The 12,556-nt window shown below is 44.5% G+C and overlaps 1 pseudogene; it reads right to left on the bottom strand.

The window, feature by feature from the left end:
- The window catches only part of LOC106573394 (WW domain-containing oxidoreductase-like), a 178,934-nt pseudogene extending 169,905 nt beyond the window's left edge, over window positions 1–9,029 (bottom strand).
- Window positions 9,030–12,556: the final 3,527 nt, after the last annotated feature.

Genomic DNA, 12,556 nt, shown 5'->3' with positions numbered 1-12,556 from the left:
AAGCAAAGAATTTCTGCACAAACTGTCAGAAACCATCTCAGGGAAGCTCATCTGCATGCTTGTGGTCCTCACCAGGGTTGACCTGACTTCAGTGGTCAATTGCTCACCTTCGATGGCCACTGGCAAGCTGGAGAAGTGTGCTCTTCACGGATTAATCCCTTTTTCAACGTTGTGTGGGTGAGCAGTTTGCTGATGTCAACGTTGTGAACAGAGTGCCCCAGGGTGGCGGCGGGGTTATCGTATGGGCAGGCATAAGCTTCGTACAACCAACACAATTAAATTTTATTGATGGCAATATGAATTCACAGAGATACCGTGATGAGATCCTGAGGACCATTGTCGTGCCATTCATCCGCCACCATCACCTCACATTACAGAACGATAACGCACGGCCCCATGTGGCAAAGGATCTGTACACAATTCCTGGAAGCTGAATATTTCCCAGTTCTTCCACGGCTGGCATACTCACCAGACATGTCACCCATTGAGCATGTTTGGGATGCTCTGGACGGAGGTGTACGACATCGTGTTCCACTTCCCGCCAATATCCAGCGACTTCGCATAGCCATTGAAGAGGAGTGGGACAACATTCCACAGGCCACAATCAACAGCCTGATCAACTCTATGTGAAGGAGATGTGTCGCGATGAATGAGGCAAGTGGTGGTCACACCGGATACTGACTTGTTTTCTGAACCACACCCCTACCTTTTTTTTTAAGGTATCTGTGACCAACAGATGCGTATTTGTATTGACAGTCATGTGAAATCCATAGATTAGGGCCTAATTAACTGATTTACTTATATGAACTATAACTCAGTAAAACCTTTGAAAATGTTGAATATTGCGTTTATATTGTTGTTCAGTGTAGAAGTCTACATTTTACAGGAACAAGTCCAGTCAAGGATAACTTTATTGAAAGTACACATGAGTTAATCTCCATTGGCTATACACATTTAAGTAAAACATTTAAGTGTGTGTATGTGTGTGCTTGTGTGTGAATACATTCTGCAGAGTTTTTCTAGCAGCTTGGTCCTGACTGAATACAAATCCAGGGCGTGATATGATGTTCTTTAATTGCCTGCGACAGAGCAGTTAATGCCCAGATGTTTGACAAGGCCCTTGAACATTACACCGCTCGCTGGGTTATTATGCAGTCACAATAACACAGAGACGCACCGCAGTCAAACACACTCCCTCCTTCTCCCTCAAAGTGTGTGTGTGTGTGTGTGTGTGTGTGTGTGTGTGTGTGTGTGTGTGTGTGTGTGTGTGTGTGTGTGTGTGTGTGTGTGTGTGTGTGTGTGTGTGTACACATCTTAATCCAGTCATTAGAAAACCACCAATCAACATGTCACCTGGTTTCCTTGTTGTGATTTTACAAGCTGCCTGCTTGGCGTTTGTTTACCGTCCCGTCTCGGCTACATCCTTGCTTGGCTAAATTACAACATCTGCAGGCTTTATATTTCATGTGAGGAAACTGCTTTAGCACGTGGTGGGGTTGATAAATCAATTGGCTGAGTGAAATATGCAAATCTTTCTCTCAAAGCAAGTTTGTTGATGTTTGATAACACAATATGCTCGGTTTTAACTTGCACCTGTCCAGATGTAAATGAAGCTACACTCTGATTTCATAGTGACCTATGCCACTTTGTCAACGTTTCTAGTAATATAAAATGTCTGTCTTTTTAGATTCGAAAATAGCACAAATAGAAACATTTCCATCCTTAACCATAACCCTTTCAGAGAGCATGCAATAGGAGGTTTTAGATACAGTGTAACAGAGAGATTTCATAATACATTTGCTCTCCTGGTCTTTGAGCAGGTATAAGGCAGTAAGAGACAGTTCACCTATTAGTATTGTGTCAATTACACTGCAGGCCCTGGTGTTGGGGGGTGATACAGTTTTCAGCCTTTTCCCTCATCCCTCCTCCTCTGTCTCCATCCCTCTCCCTTTCCGTCTCTCCATCTTTTCATCCCTCCTCCTCTGTCTCCATCCCTCTCCCTTTCCGTCTCTCCATCCCTCCCACCTTGTCTGCTATATGCTGTAGGTCACAGCTTTTCATTACAACAGGGGGCTTAGGGAGTATAATCCACTACCGGGTCAGGGGTCAGACTGAGAGCCTGTGAGGGAGAGGCTAAGTGAAATAACCAGGAAGTCATAGCAAATAACACACAAACCGAAAAGTAAGCGACTTCAACGAATGCAATATAGGTGTGGAATGGAGCGGGCAGAATGGCAGATGTAATATCAGATATGGTCTCTATCCCCTCTTCTGGGACCAGTATGTAACTGACTCTCTCTGTGCCTGCTAAGCCCTCTTTGAAGTGGTTAGGCACCATTGATTAGGGATGGGAGAGGAGGGCAAAACTAAGGAGGAAGCACATGGAGGGAGGGGTAGAGGAGGGGGTGGATGAGGAGAGACAAAGATATGGGGAAATAGGTAGAAGGGGAGCGAAAAGAGGAGGAGAAGGGGAAATCAGAGGGATGGAAAGAGGAGAAACAGGTTTGAGAGGAAAGTGCCTGGTCTAATTGTAACTTCATAGGCCCTGTATCAATCATATGGTGTCGTTTTCACTTTTTTTCTTTCAAATCACACTTCACTCTCCTCACTCCCTGTCAGTGTATGGGGGCTGACCTCTTGTCAATGAGTCTACTGCTCTCCTCTCATGCACGTCAGCCTCTACTACACTACATTATGTCTAGCAGAGCAGGGCTGTACTATGACTGCTGTTTGATCTGCAAGAATAACTCCAGTCCCTCTGAGCTAGGGGCTAATCAATCATTGTGATTGGCTGACTAGCTGACTGACTGACTGTAGCCAGGATCAATGTGTCCCATGCACACTGACTGCCTCGGATACACACGGGACAGCATACTGTAGCAGCCAGGGATCACCGTACACATACGGACATGCTTGATAAAGACGAGAGATAGACCGAGAGAGAGCGAGAGAGAGGAGAAAGCGAGGGAGAGTTAGAGTCAGGGGGTCAGAGAGGAAGGCCTAGACATGTTATAAACATTGATGATAAAAGGAGATGTACAGTGAATTTAGAAAGTATTTATACCCCTTGACTTAATCCACATTTTGTTGTGTTACAGCCTGAATTCAAAATGGATGAAATATGTTCTTCTCACCCATCTACATGCAATACCACATAATAATAAAGTGAAAACATGTTTTTAGAATTGTTTTCAAATGTATTGAAAATGAAATAGAGAAATATCTCAATAACATAAGTATTAACACTACTGAGTAAATACTTTATAGATGCACCTTTGACAGTGATTACCGCTGTGAGTCTTCTTTGGTAAGTCTCTAAGAGCTTTCCACACCTGGATTGTACTATATTTTTGCCTATTATTCCTTTTAGAATTCTAAAAGCTGTCAAGTTGACTGTTGATTAGACACCCATTTTCAAGTCTTCCCATACATTTTTAAGCCGATTTACACTACCTGTCCATTTTTTGAACACCTACTCATTCAAGGGTTTTTCTTTATTTTTACTATTTTATACATTGTTGACAAATAGTGAAGACATCAAAACTATGAAATAACACATATGGAATCATCTAGTAACCAAAAAAGTGTTAAACAAATCAAAATATATTTTAGATTTGAGATTCTTCAAATAGCCACCCTTTCCCTTGATGACAGCTTTGCACACTCTTGTCATTCTCTCAAACAGCTTCACCTGGAATGCTTTTCCAACAGTCTTGAAGGAGTTCCCACATATGCTGAGTACTTGTTAGCTGCTTTTCCTTCACTCTGCGCTCCGACTCATCCCAAACCATCTCAATTTGGATGAGGTAGGGGGATTGTGGAGGCCAGGTCATCTGATGCAGCACTTCATCACTCTCCTTCTTGGTCAAATAGCCCTTAACCAGCCTGGAGGTGTGTTGGGTCATCGTCCTGTTGAAAAACAAAGGATAGTCCCACTAAGCTCAAACCAGATGGGATGCCGTATCGCTGCAGAATGTTGTGGTAGCCATGCTGGTTAAGTGTGCCTCGAAATCTAAATAATCACACACAGTGTCACCAGCAAAGCACCCCCACACCATAACACCTCCTCTTCCATGCTTTATGTTTGGAAATACACATGCAGAGATCATCCGTTCACCCACACCGCGTCTCTCAAAGACTCTGCGGTTGGAACCAAAAATATCCAATTTGGTCTAATGTCCATTGATCGTGTTTCTTGGACCAAGCATCTTCTTCTTATTGGTGTCCTTTAGTAGTGGTTTCATTGCAGCAATTTCACCATGAAGGTCTGATTCACACAGTCTCCTCTGAACAGTTGATTTTGAAATGTATCTGTTACTTGAACACTGTGAAGCATTTATTTGGGCTGCAATTTCTGAGGCTAGTAACTCTAACGAACTTATCTCTGCAGCAGATGTAACTCTGGGTCTTCCATTCCAGTGGCGGTCCTCATGAGAGCCAGTTTCATCATAGTGCTTGATGGTTTTTGTGACTACACTTGAAGAAAATGTAAAAGTTCTTGAAATGTTCCATATTGACTGACCGTCATGTCTTAAAGTAATGATGGACTGTCGTTTCTCTTTGCTTGTTTGAGCTGTTTTTGCCATAGTATGGACTTGGTCTTTTACCAAATAGGGCTATCTTCTGTATACCCCCCTACCTTGTCACAACATAACTGATTGGCTCAAACACATGAAGAAGGAAAGAAATTCCACAAATTAACTTTTAAGAAGGCACACCTGTTAATTGAAATGCATTCCAGGTGACCTACCTCATGAAGCTGGCTGAGAGAATGCCAAGAGTGTGCAAAGCTGTCTTCAAGGCAAATGGTGGCTATTTGAAGAATCTCACATATATTTTGATTTGTTTTTGGTTACTACATGTGTTATTTCATAGCTTTGATGTCTTGACTATTATTCTACAATGAAGAAAATGTTAAAAAATATAGAAAAACCCTTGAATGAGTAGGTGTTCTAAAACTTTTGACCGATAGTGTAAGTCAAAACTTTAACTAGGCCACTCAGGAACATTCAATGTGGTCTTGGTAAGCAATTTCAGTATAGATTTGACCTTTTTTAAGGTTATTGTCCTGCTTTTGGAAAGCAGACAGGTTTTTCTCTAGGACTTTGCCAGTGCTTATAGACGTTTCTTTTTATCCTAAAAAACTCCCTAGTCCTTGCCGATGACCAGCATATCCATAACATGATTTATCCTAAAAAACTCCCTAGTCCTTGCCGATAACAAGCATACCCATATCATGATGCAGCCACCACCATGCTTGAAAATATGAAGAGTGGTACTCAGTAATGTGTTGTATTGGATTTAGGATTTTTTCAGGAAAAAAAAGTTAACATTTTCTTTGCCAATTTTTTTGCAGTATAACTAAAGTGCCTTGTTCCAAACAGGATGCATGTTTTGGGATATTATATATATTCTGTACAGGCTTCATTCTTTTCACTCTGCCATTTAAGTTAGTATTGTGGGGTAACTACAATGTTGTTGATAAACCCTTAAATCTTCTCATATCACAGCCATTAAACTCTGTAACTGTTTTAGTCACCATTTGCCTCAAGGTGAAATCCCTGAGCGGTTTGCTTCATCTCTGGCAACTGTTAGGAAGGACGCCTGTATCTTTGTAGTGACTAGGTGTATTGATACACCATCCAAAGTGTAATAAATAACTTTACCATGCACAAAGGGATATTCAATGTCCTTTTTTCTTTTTTCTTTTACCCATCTTCCAATAGGTGCCCTTCTTTGTGAGACATTGGAAAACCTCCCTGTTCTTTGTGGTTGAATTTGTAATATACAGTTTTGTCACGGTTGTTGGGATAAATGGACCAAGGCGCAGCGTGATTTGAGTTCCACATCTTTTATTAGTGAGACTTAAACAAAACAATAAACAAACAACGACCGTGAAGTAACAGAGCGCACATCAGCACTCAGCAAAACAATATCCCACAACCCAGGTGGGAACAATGGAGAACTTAAGTATGATCCCCAATTAGAGACAATGAACATCAGCTGCCTCTAATTGGGAACCATTCCAAGAGCACCAACATAGAAATTAAAAGACTAGAACACCCCCAGTCACGCCCTGACCTACAACACCATAGAGAACCAGGGGCGTGACAGTACCCCGACCCCCCCCCCCAAATGTGCGGACTCCGGCCGCAAAACCTGAAACCAAATGGGGAGGGTAGGGGGGGTGACTAGTGTCGGTGGCGGCTCCGGTGCGGGTCGCCGCCCCCGCCCAGACCCCGGATCCGGCCATGGCGCCGGGCTGAACGCCATGCCTGGACTGGGTATTGGCACAGAGGAAGGCTCCTGCCATGGAGTAGGACTGGACGCCGTGCCTGGACTGGGCACCGGCACAGAGGAAGGCTCCGGCCATGGAGCTGGGTTGGCCGCCGTGCCTGGACTGGGCACCGGCGCAGAGGAAGGCTCCTGCCATGGAGCGGGACTGGACACCGTGCCTGGACTGGGCACCAGCGCAGAGGAAGGCTCCGGCCTTGGAGCGGGACTGGACGCTGTGCCTGAACACCGGCGCAGAGGAAGGCTCCTGCCATGGAGTAGGACTGGACGCCGTGCCTGGACTGGGCACCGGCGCAGAGGAAGGCTCCTGCCATGGAGCGGGACTGAACACCGTGCCTGGACTGGGCATCGGTGCAGAGGAAGGCTCCGGCCTTGGAGCGGGACTGGACACCATGCCTGGACTGGGCATTGGCGCAGGTTGCACCGGACTGATGACAAGCTCCTCAGGTTGAGTGCGTGGAGCCGGCACAGGACGCTCCGGGCTGGAGAGGCGCACTGGAGGCCTAGTGCGTGGAGCCGGTACAGGTGGCACCGGACTGTTGACACGCACTTCAGGGAGAGTGCGGGGAGCTGGCACAGGACGTACCAGACTGGGGAGGCGCACTGGAGGCCAGATGCGTGAAGCCGGCACAGACTTCACCAGACTGCTGACAGGCTCTTTAGGTTGAATGTTGAGCAGAACACACTTGACCAACATCTCTCTCCTCTCTCTCCCCCAACTTCTCCATCGCCTCCCTGACGGTCTCTGGCTCTTCAGGGCGAGTGCGGGGAGTTGGCACAGATGGCACCGGACTGGTGTCACGCTCTTCAACACGCCTGCGCTGCAGCATACTCCTCGCCAAAGTTATTCTCCGATATCCCTCCTCACACTGCTCCATCGACTCCCAGGTGGCTCTGGCTCTCTCCTTGGCTCGGCCGACCACCCCTCGTGCCCCCCCCCCAAAAAAAGATCTTGGGGTTTCTGTGGCTGCGGTGCCCGACGTCGTCACTGTCCTTCCTGAGTCCTCTGCAACTCCCGCCAAGGAAGGGTCTCGTGTCCTCCCATGATCTCTTCCCAGGTCCAACTCACTTTTCCCTCCGTTGCACGCTGCTTGGTCCATGTGTGGTGGGATATTCTGTCACGTTTGTTGGGATAGATGGACCAAGGCGCAGCGTGATTCGAGTTCCACATCTTTTATTAGTGAGACTTAAACAAAACAATAAACAAACAACGACCGTGAAGTAACAGAGCGCACATCAGCACTCAACAAAACAATATCCCACAACCCAGGTGGGAACAATGGAGAACTTAAGTATGATCCCCATTTAAAGACAACGAACATCAGCTGCCTCTAATTGGGAACCATACCAAGAGCACCAACATAGAAATGAAAAGACTAGAACACCCCCTAGTCACGCCCTGACCTACAACACCATAGAGAACCAAGGGCTCTCTATGTTCAGGGCATGACAAGTTTATACCGTATACCGGAGTATTGCCCCAGCCTAGTTTTTAACGTTCCTTTCTGTTCCTTTTTAAACCTCTGAAATCGATTACTTTACCAGTCAGTGCAGATAGAGCAGCTTGCTATGGAGCAGGCAAGCTATAGCCTAGTTGTTTACATGCGCGATGGACAGACAAGTGTAGGGTGCGAGATGTGACTGAAATTTTGCAGGTGGGGAGAAAGCGAGAGAGGGTGGAGGAGAAGGATTGGCTTACTGCTCTAGGCATCTTTTTAGGACATGCATTATCCTAATTAGGCCCACAGAATACCTACGGAGGTGCGGCTTTCATGGAGGAACTTTGAATGTCTTTGAACGTCTGAGAGTTTGCTTAATGTTGGACCAGAGCTAGCTAGCTAGCTAGCTAACAACCTTGTGTGTGCAGAGTGGCACCAGAAATAAAAATGCGTCTTACCTTCTTGTAGTTAATAAATCAAATGTGACACTTGATAACCTCAGTATCCTTAACTAGCATTGAAAAGGTTAATCCATTCTTCTCTAATTAAAAATCTCTCCCTAATTTCTGAATCACGGTTGTAACGTCAGTATGCTACAGTAGCCTATGCTTCAGAGGGGGAGGGGCAGGTAGCCGACACGCACACACTGGCAGAGATTTTCAGCTGGCAGGCAGATACTGGAATAAGTTTCTGAGTGACAGTGAGTGCATTGCATAGGTGCTTTGTTGTGTTTTTTGTGGGACTGAAAAAAAATGTCCAGAACGTAAAATAACATTATTAACCGGTTCCTATGCTTTTAAAATAGCGGTTCTGTTCCGGAACAGTATATATGACTGTCGTTCCTGGTTCTGTTCCCTGAACCAGTTCCAACCCCTGGTTATAAATAATATTTTTTTAGTCAGTGAATACGGACCTGTGTGACTCAGAGGACACCACCACCACACGGGCTGGGGCAGAGCATCGCAGCACTTCCTGTAGACACTGCACCAACAGGAAGTGACCTTGGTGGCAGATCTGCCAGGCCATCCTCCGTCAGATGCCAGAGCTGGGTACACACCGCTGCGTTACATATCAGGATGTGGAGTGGCCTACGGGGAGAGGAGAGGGACATACAGAGCAATGATACATTGAGGGCCAGTATTACAAGGTATAGGCACTGGGCCTATTCTCCATACTGTAACCAGAGATCTAGGGAAAAGGGAACAGTGGTGGAGAGGGAAAGGAGCAGAGAGGGAAAGAGAGGAGGGAAGGAAAGGAGGGAAGGAGAGAGGGGTGCTATTTCTGTGTGCAGCTGCTAGGCCTCAGTAGGCCAAGACAGAGACATGGTATTAGTGATCTGACAGGGTATTACTGACCCTCTATACAGTATTAGTGATACGGTATAGAGGGCTTCCTCTCTTACTCCCCCATGGTCTGACTGATAATGAATACATTTCGACACCAGCCAACAGAAACAACCAACACCTTGAATAGTCATCATATCAACCTCAGAGAGAGAGAAAAAATCTAATACATACTCACACATACACTCACACACTTCCATACAATCAAACTCACCATATACACATACACATCGCATCTGGGAATGTGTCTTTCGGGCCTCCCCCTCTTGTGTGTGTGTGTGTGCTGTGTGAGCAAGTGAAGATTGCCGTGTCGGCCTGAGCGGTGAGAGATCCTTGTCGGTGACAGCGTCGCTCCAGCGAGCTCGAAACCACAGTAACACAGTCGAACAATCCAAACACACCCCACCAATTTTTAATTTCTTCCATTAGAATTCATTATGAGGCCCAGGGCAGTTTGTGTACCCTGTGTTTAAGACTGCCTGCTGGATTAATTAAAAACTGGATGCTGGAAAATTAATGTGTGAATTGTTATCCCTGGCTCTAATGAGTCTTCCCCATAACGCTGTTAGAGAGGACTGGAGTGAACGTTCACCTTCAGGCCTCCAAACACACACGCACACATACATGCACGCACACAGGGTTCATTACTGAGAGTCACACTCACTCCACACTAACTACCGAATGCCTACGTATGCAAATCATACACTTCATAAATACTACATACTGTAATTTCTATATATCATTAGAAAATTATGAACCCAGAGTTTTTAAACACAAATGAAGAAGTCATCTTTAGATTCAACTCCAAATCCACTGCCTGAAATGTAACCAGCGTCGCTGCCTTAGAAGTCAAGCCTTAAATTCAAACTTTTATAACAGAGCCAGAGAACAGGTTGGTGGTAAATAAGAAGGCAGTGTTCCTCTCTGTTTAATAAAGCATGAAGTTCAGAGCCCTGGCCTCTGTTCCTCTGTATCACCACAGCCAGGAAACATTGGCTCTGATTGCTGCTGCTGCTGCAGCCTGGGAATTCCACAGTCACCTTGGAAAGGCAGTTTTCCTGTCTTAACTGTTCAAATCAAATTGTATTTGTCACATGCTTCGTAAACAACAGGTGTAGACTAACAGTGAAATGCTAACTTACGGGCCATTCCCAAAAATGCAGAGGAAAAAAAGAAAAATTGTTGAAAAATATAAAGAATTATAACAAGGAATAAGTAGAACAAAATAACAAGGAATAAATACACACTTAATGTGTTGTGAAATGTGTTATGAAATGTAATGATGTAATATTTTTAATTGTACATAACTGCCTTAATGTTGCTGCCGTGGCAGCAGCTAATGGTGATCCTTAATAAATACAAATACAATACACAATGAGTAATGATAACTTCGCTATATACACAAGGTACAAGTCAATACCGAATTTATGATTGAGGTAATTTATGATTGAGGTAATGATTGAGGTAATTGAGGTACTTATGTACAGTACCAGTCAAAAATTTGGACACACTTACTCATTCAAGGGTTTTTCTTTTTTTTCACTATTTTCTACATTGTAGACTCTACATTGTAGAATATGGAATCATGAAGTAACCAAAAAAGTGTTAAAGAAATCAAAATATATTTTTTTATTTGAGATTCTTCAAAGTAGCCACCCTTTGCCTTGATGACATCTTTACACACTCTTGGCATTCTCTCAACCAGCTTCATGAGGTAGTCACCTGGAATGCAATTGAATGAACAGATGTGCCTTTTTAAAAGTTAATTTGTGGAATTTCTTTCCTTTTTAATGCATTTCAGCCAATCAGTTGTGTTGTGACAAGGTAGGAGTGGTATACAGAAGACAACCCTCTTTGGTAAAAGACTAAGTCCATATTATGGCAAAAACAGCTCAAATAAGCAAAGATAAATTACAGTCCATCATTACTTTAAGACATGACAGTCAGTCAATCAGGACATTTTCAAGAACTTTGAAAGTTTCTTCAAGTGCAGTCGCAAAAACCATGAAGCGCAATGATGAAACTGGCTCTCATGAGGACCGCCATAGGAAAGGTTGACCAGAGTTACCTCTGCTGCAGAGGATAAGTTCATTAGAGTTAACTGCACCTCAGATTGCAGCCCAAATAAATGCTTCAGAGTTCAAGTAACAGACATCTCAACATCAACTGTTCAGAAGAGACTGCGTGAATCAGGCCTTCATGGTCAAATTGCTGCAATGAAACCACTACTAAAGGACACCAATAAGAAGAAGAGACTTGCTTGAGCCAAGAAACACGAGCAACAGACATTAGACTGGTGGAAATTTGGCCAAATTTGAGATTTTTGGTTCCAGCCGCCGTGTCTTTGTGAGACGCAGAGTAGGTGAACGGATGATCTCTGCATGTGTGGTTCCCACCGTGAAGCATGGAGGAGGAAGTGTGATGGTGTGGGGGTGCTTTGCTGGTGACACTGTCTGTGATTTATTTAGAATTCAAGGCACACTTTACCAGCATGGCTACCACAGCATTCTGCAGCAATTACACCCAACACACCTCCAGGCTGTGTAAGGGCTATTTGACCAAGAAGGAGAGTGATAGAATGCTGCATCAGATGACCTGGCCTCCACAATCCCCCAACCTCAACCAAATTGAGATGGTTTGGGATGAGTTGGACCACAGAGTGAAGGGAAAGCAGCCAACAAGTGCTCAACATATGTGGAAACTCCTTCAAGACTGTTGGAAAAGCATTCCAGTTTAAGCTGGTTGAGAGAATGCCAAAAGTGTGCAAAGCTGTCATCAAGTTAAAGGGTGGATACTTTGAAGAATCTAAAATCTAAAATATATTTTGATTTGTTTAACACTTTTTTGGTTGCTACCTGATTCCATATGTGTTATTTCATAGTTTTGATGTCTTCCCTATTATTTTACAATGTAGGAAATTGTAAAAAATAAAGAAAAACCCTTGACTGAGTAAGTGTGTCCAAACTTTTGACTGGTACTGTACATGTAGGTAGGGATAAAGTGACTAGGCAACGGGATAGATAATAAACAGTAACAGCTGCATATGTGATGAGTCAAAAGAGATATTAGTACAAAAAAGGTTATTGCAGATATTCCGGGTAGCTATTGGTTAACTATTTAGAAGTCTTATAGCTTGGGGGTAGATGATGTTCAGGCTCCTGTTGGTTCCATACATGGTGCATCGGTTCCGCTTGCTATGCTGTTGCAGAGAGAACAGTTTATGACTTGGGTGTCTGGGGTCTTTGACAATTTTTAGGGCATTCCTCTGACACCACCTGGTATAGAGGTCCTGGATGGCAGGGAGCTCGGTCCCAGTGATGTACTGGGCCATACGCACTGCTCTCTGTAGCGCCTTGCGGTCAGATGCCAAACCGTTCCCATACCAAGCAGTGATGCAGCCAGTCAAGATTCTCTCAATGGTGCAGCTGTAGAACTTTTTGAGGATCTGAGGGCCCATGCTGAATCTTTTCAGCCTGCTGA

The sequence above is a fragment of the Salmo salar genome, chromosome ssa16 (assembly GCF_905237065.1).
Source record: "Salmo salar chromosome ssa16, Ssal_v3.1, whole genome shotgun sequence".
Classification (NCBI taxonomy): Eukaryota; Metazoa; Chordata; class Actinopteri; order Salmoniformes; family Salmonidae; genus Salmo; species Salmo salar.
Note: the sequence above shows the minus strand (reverse complement) of the source record. Positions and strands in the feature narration are given on the sequence as shown.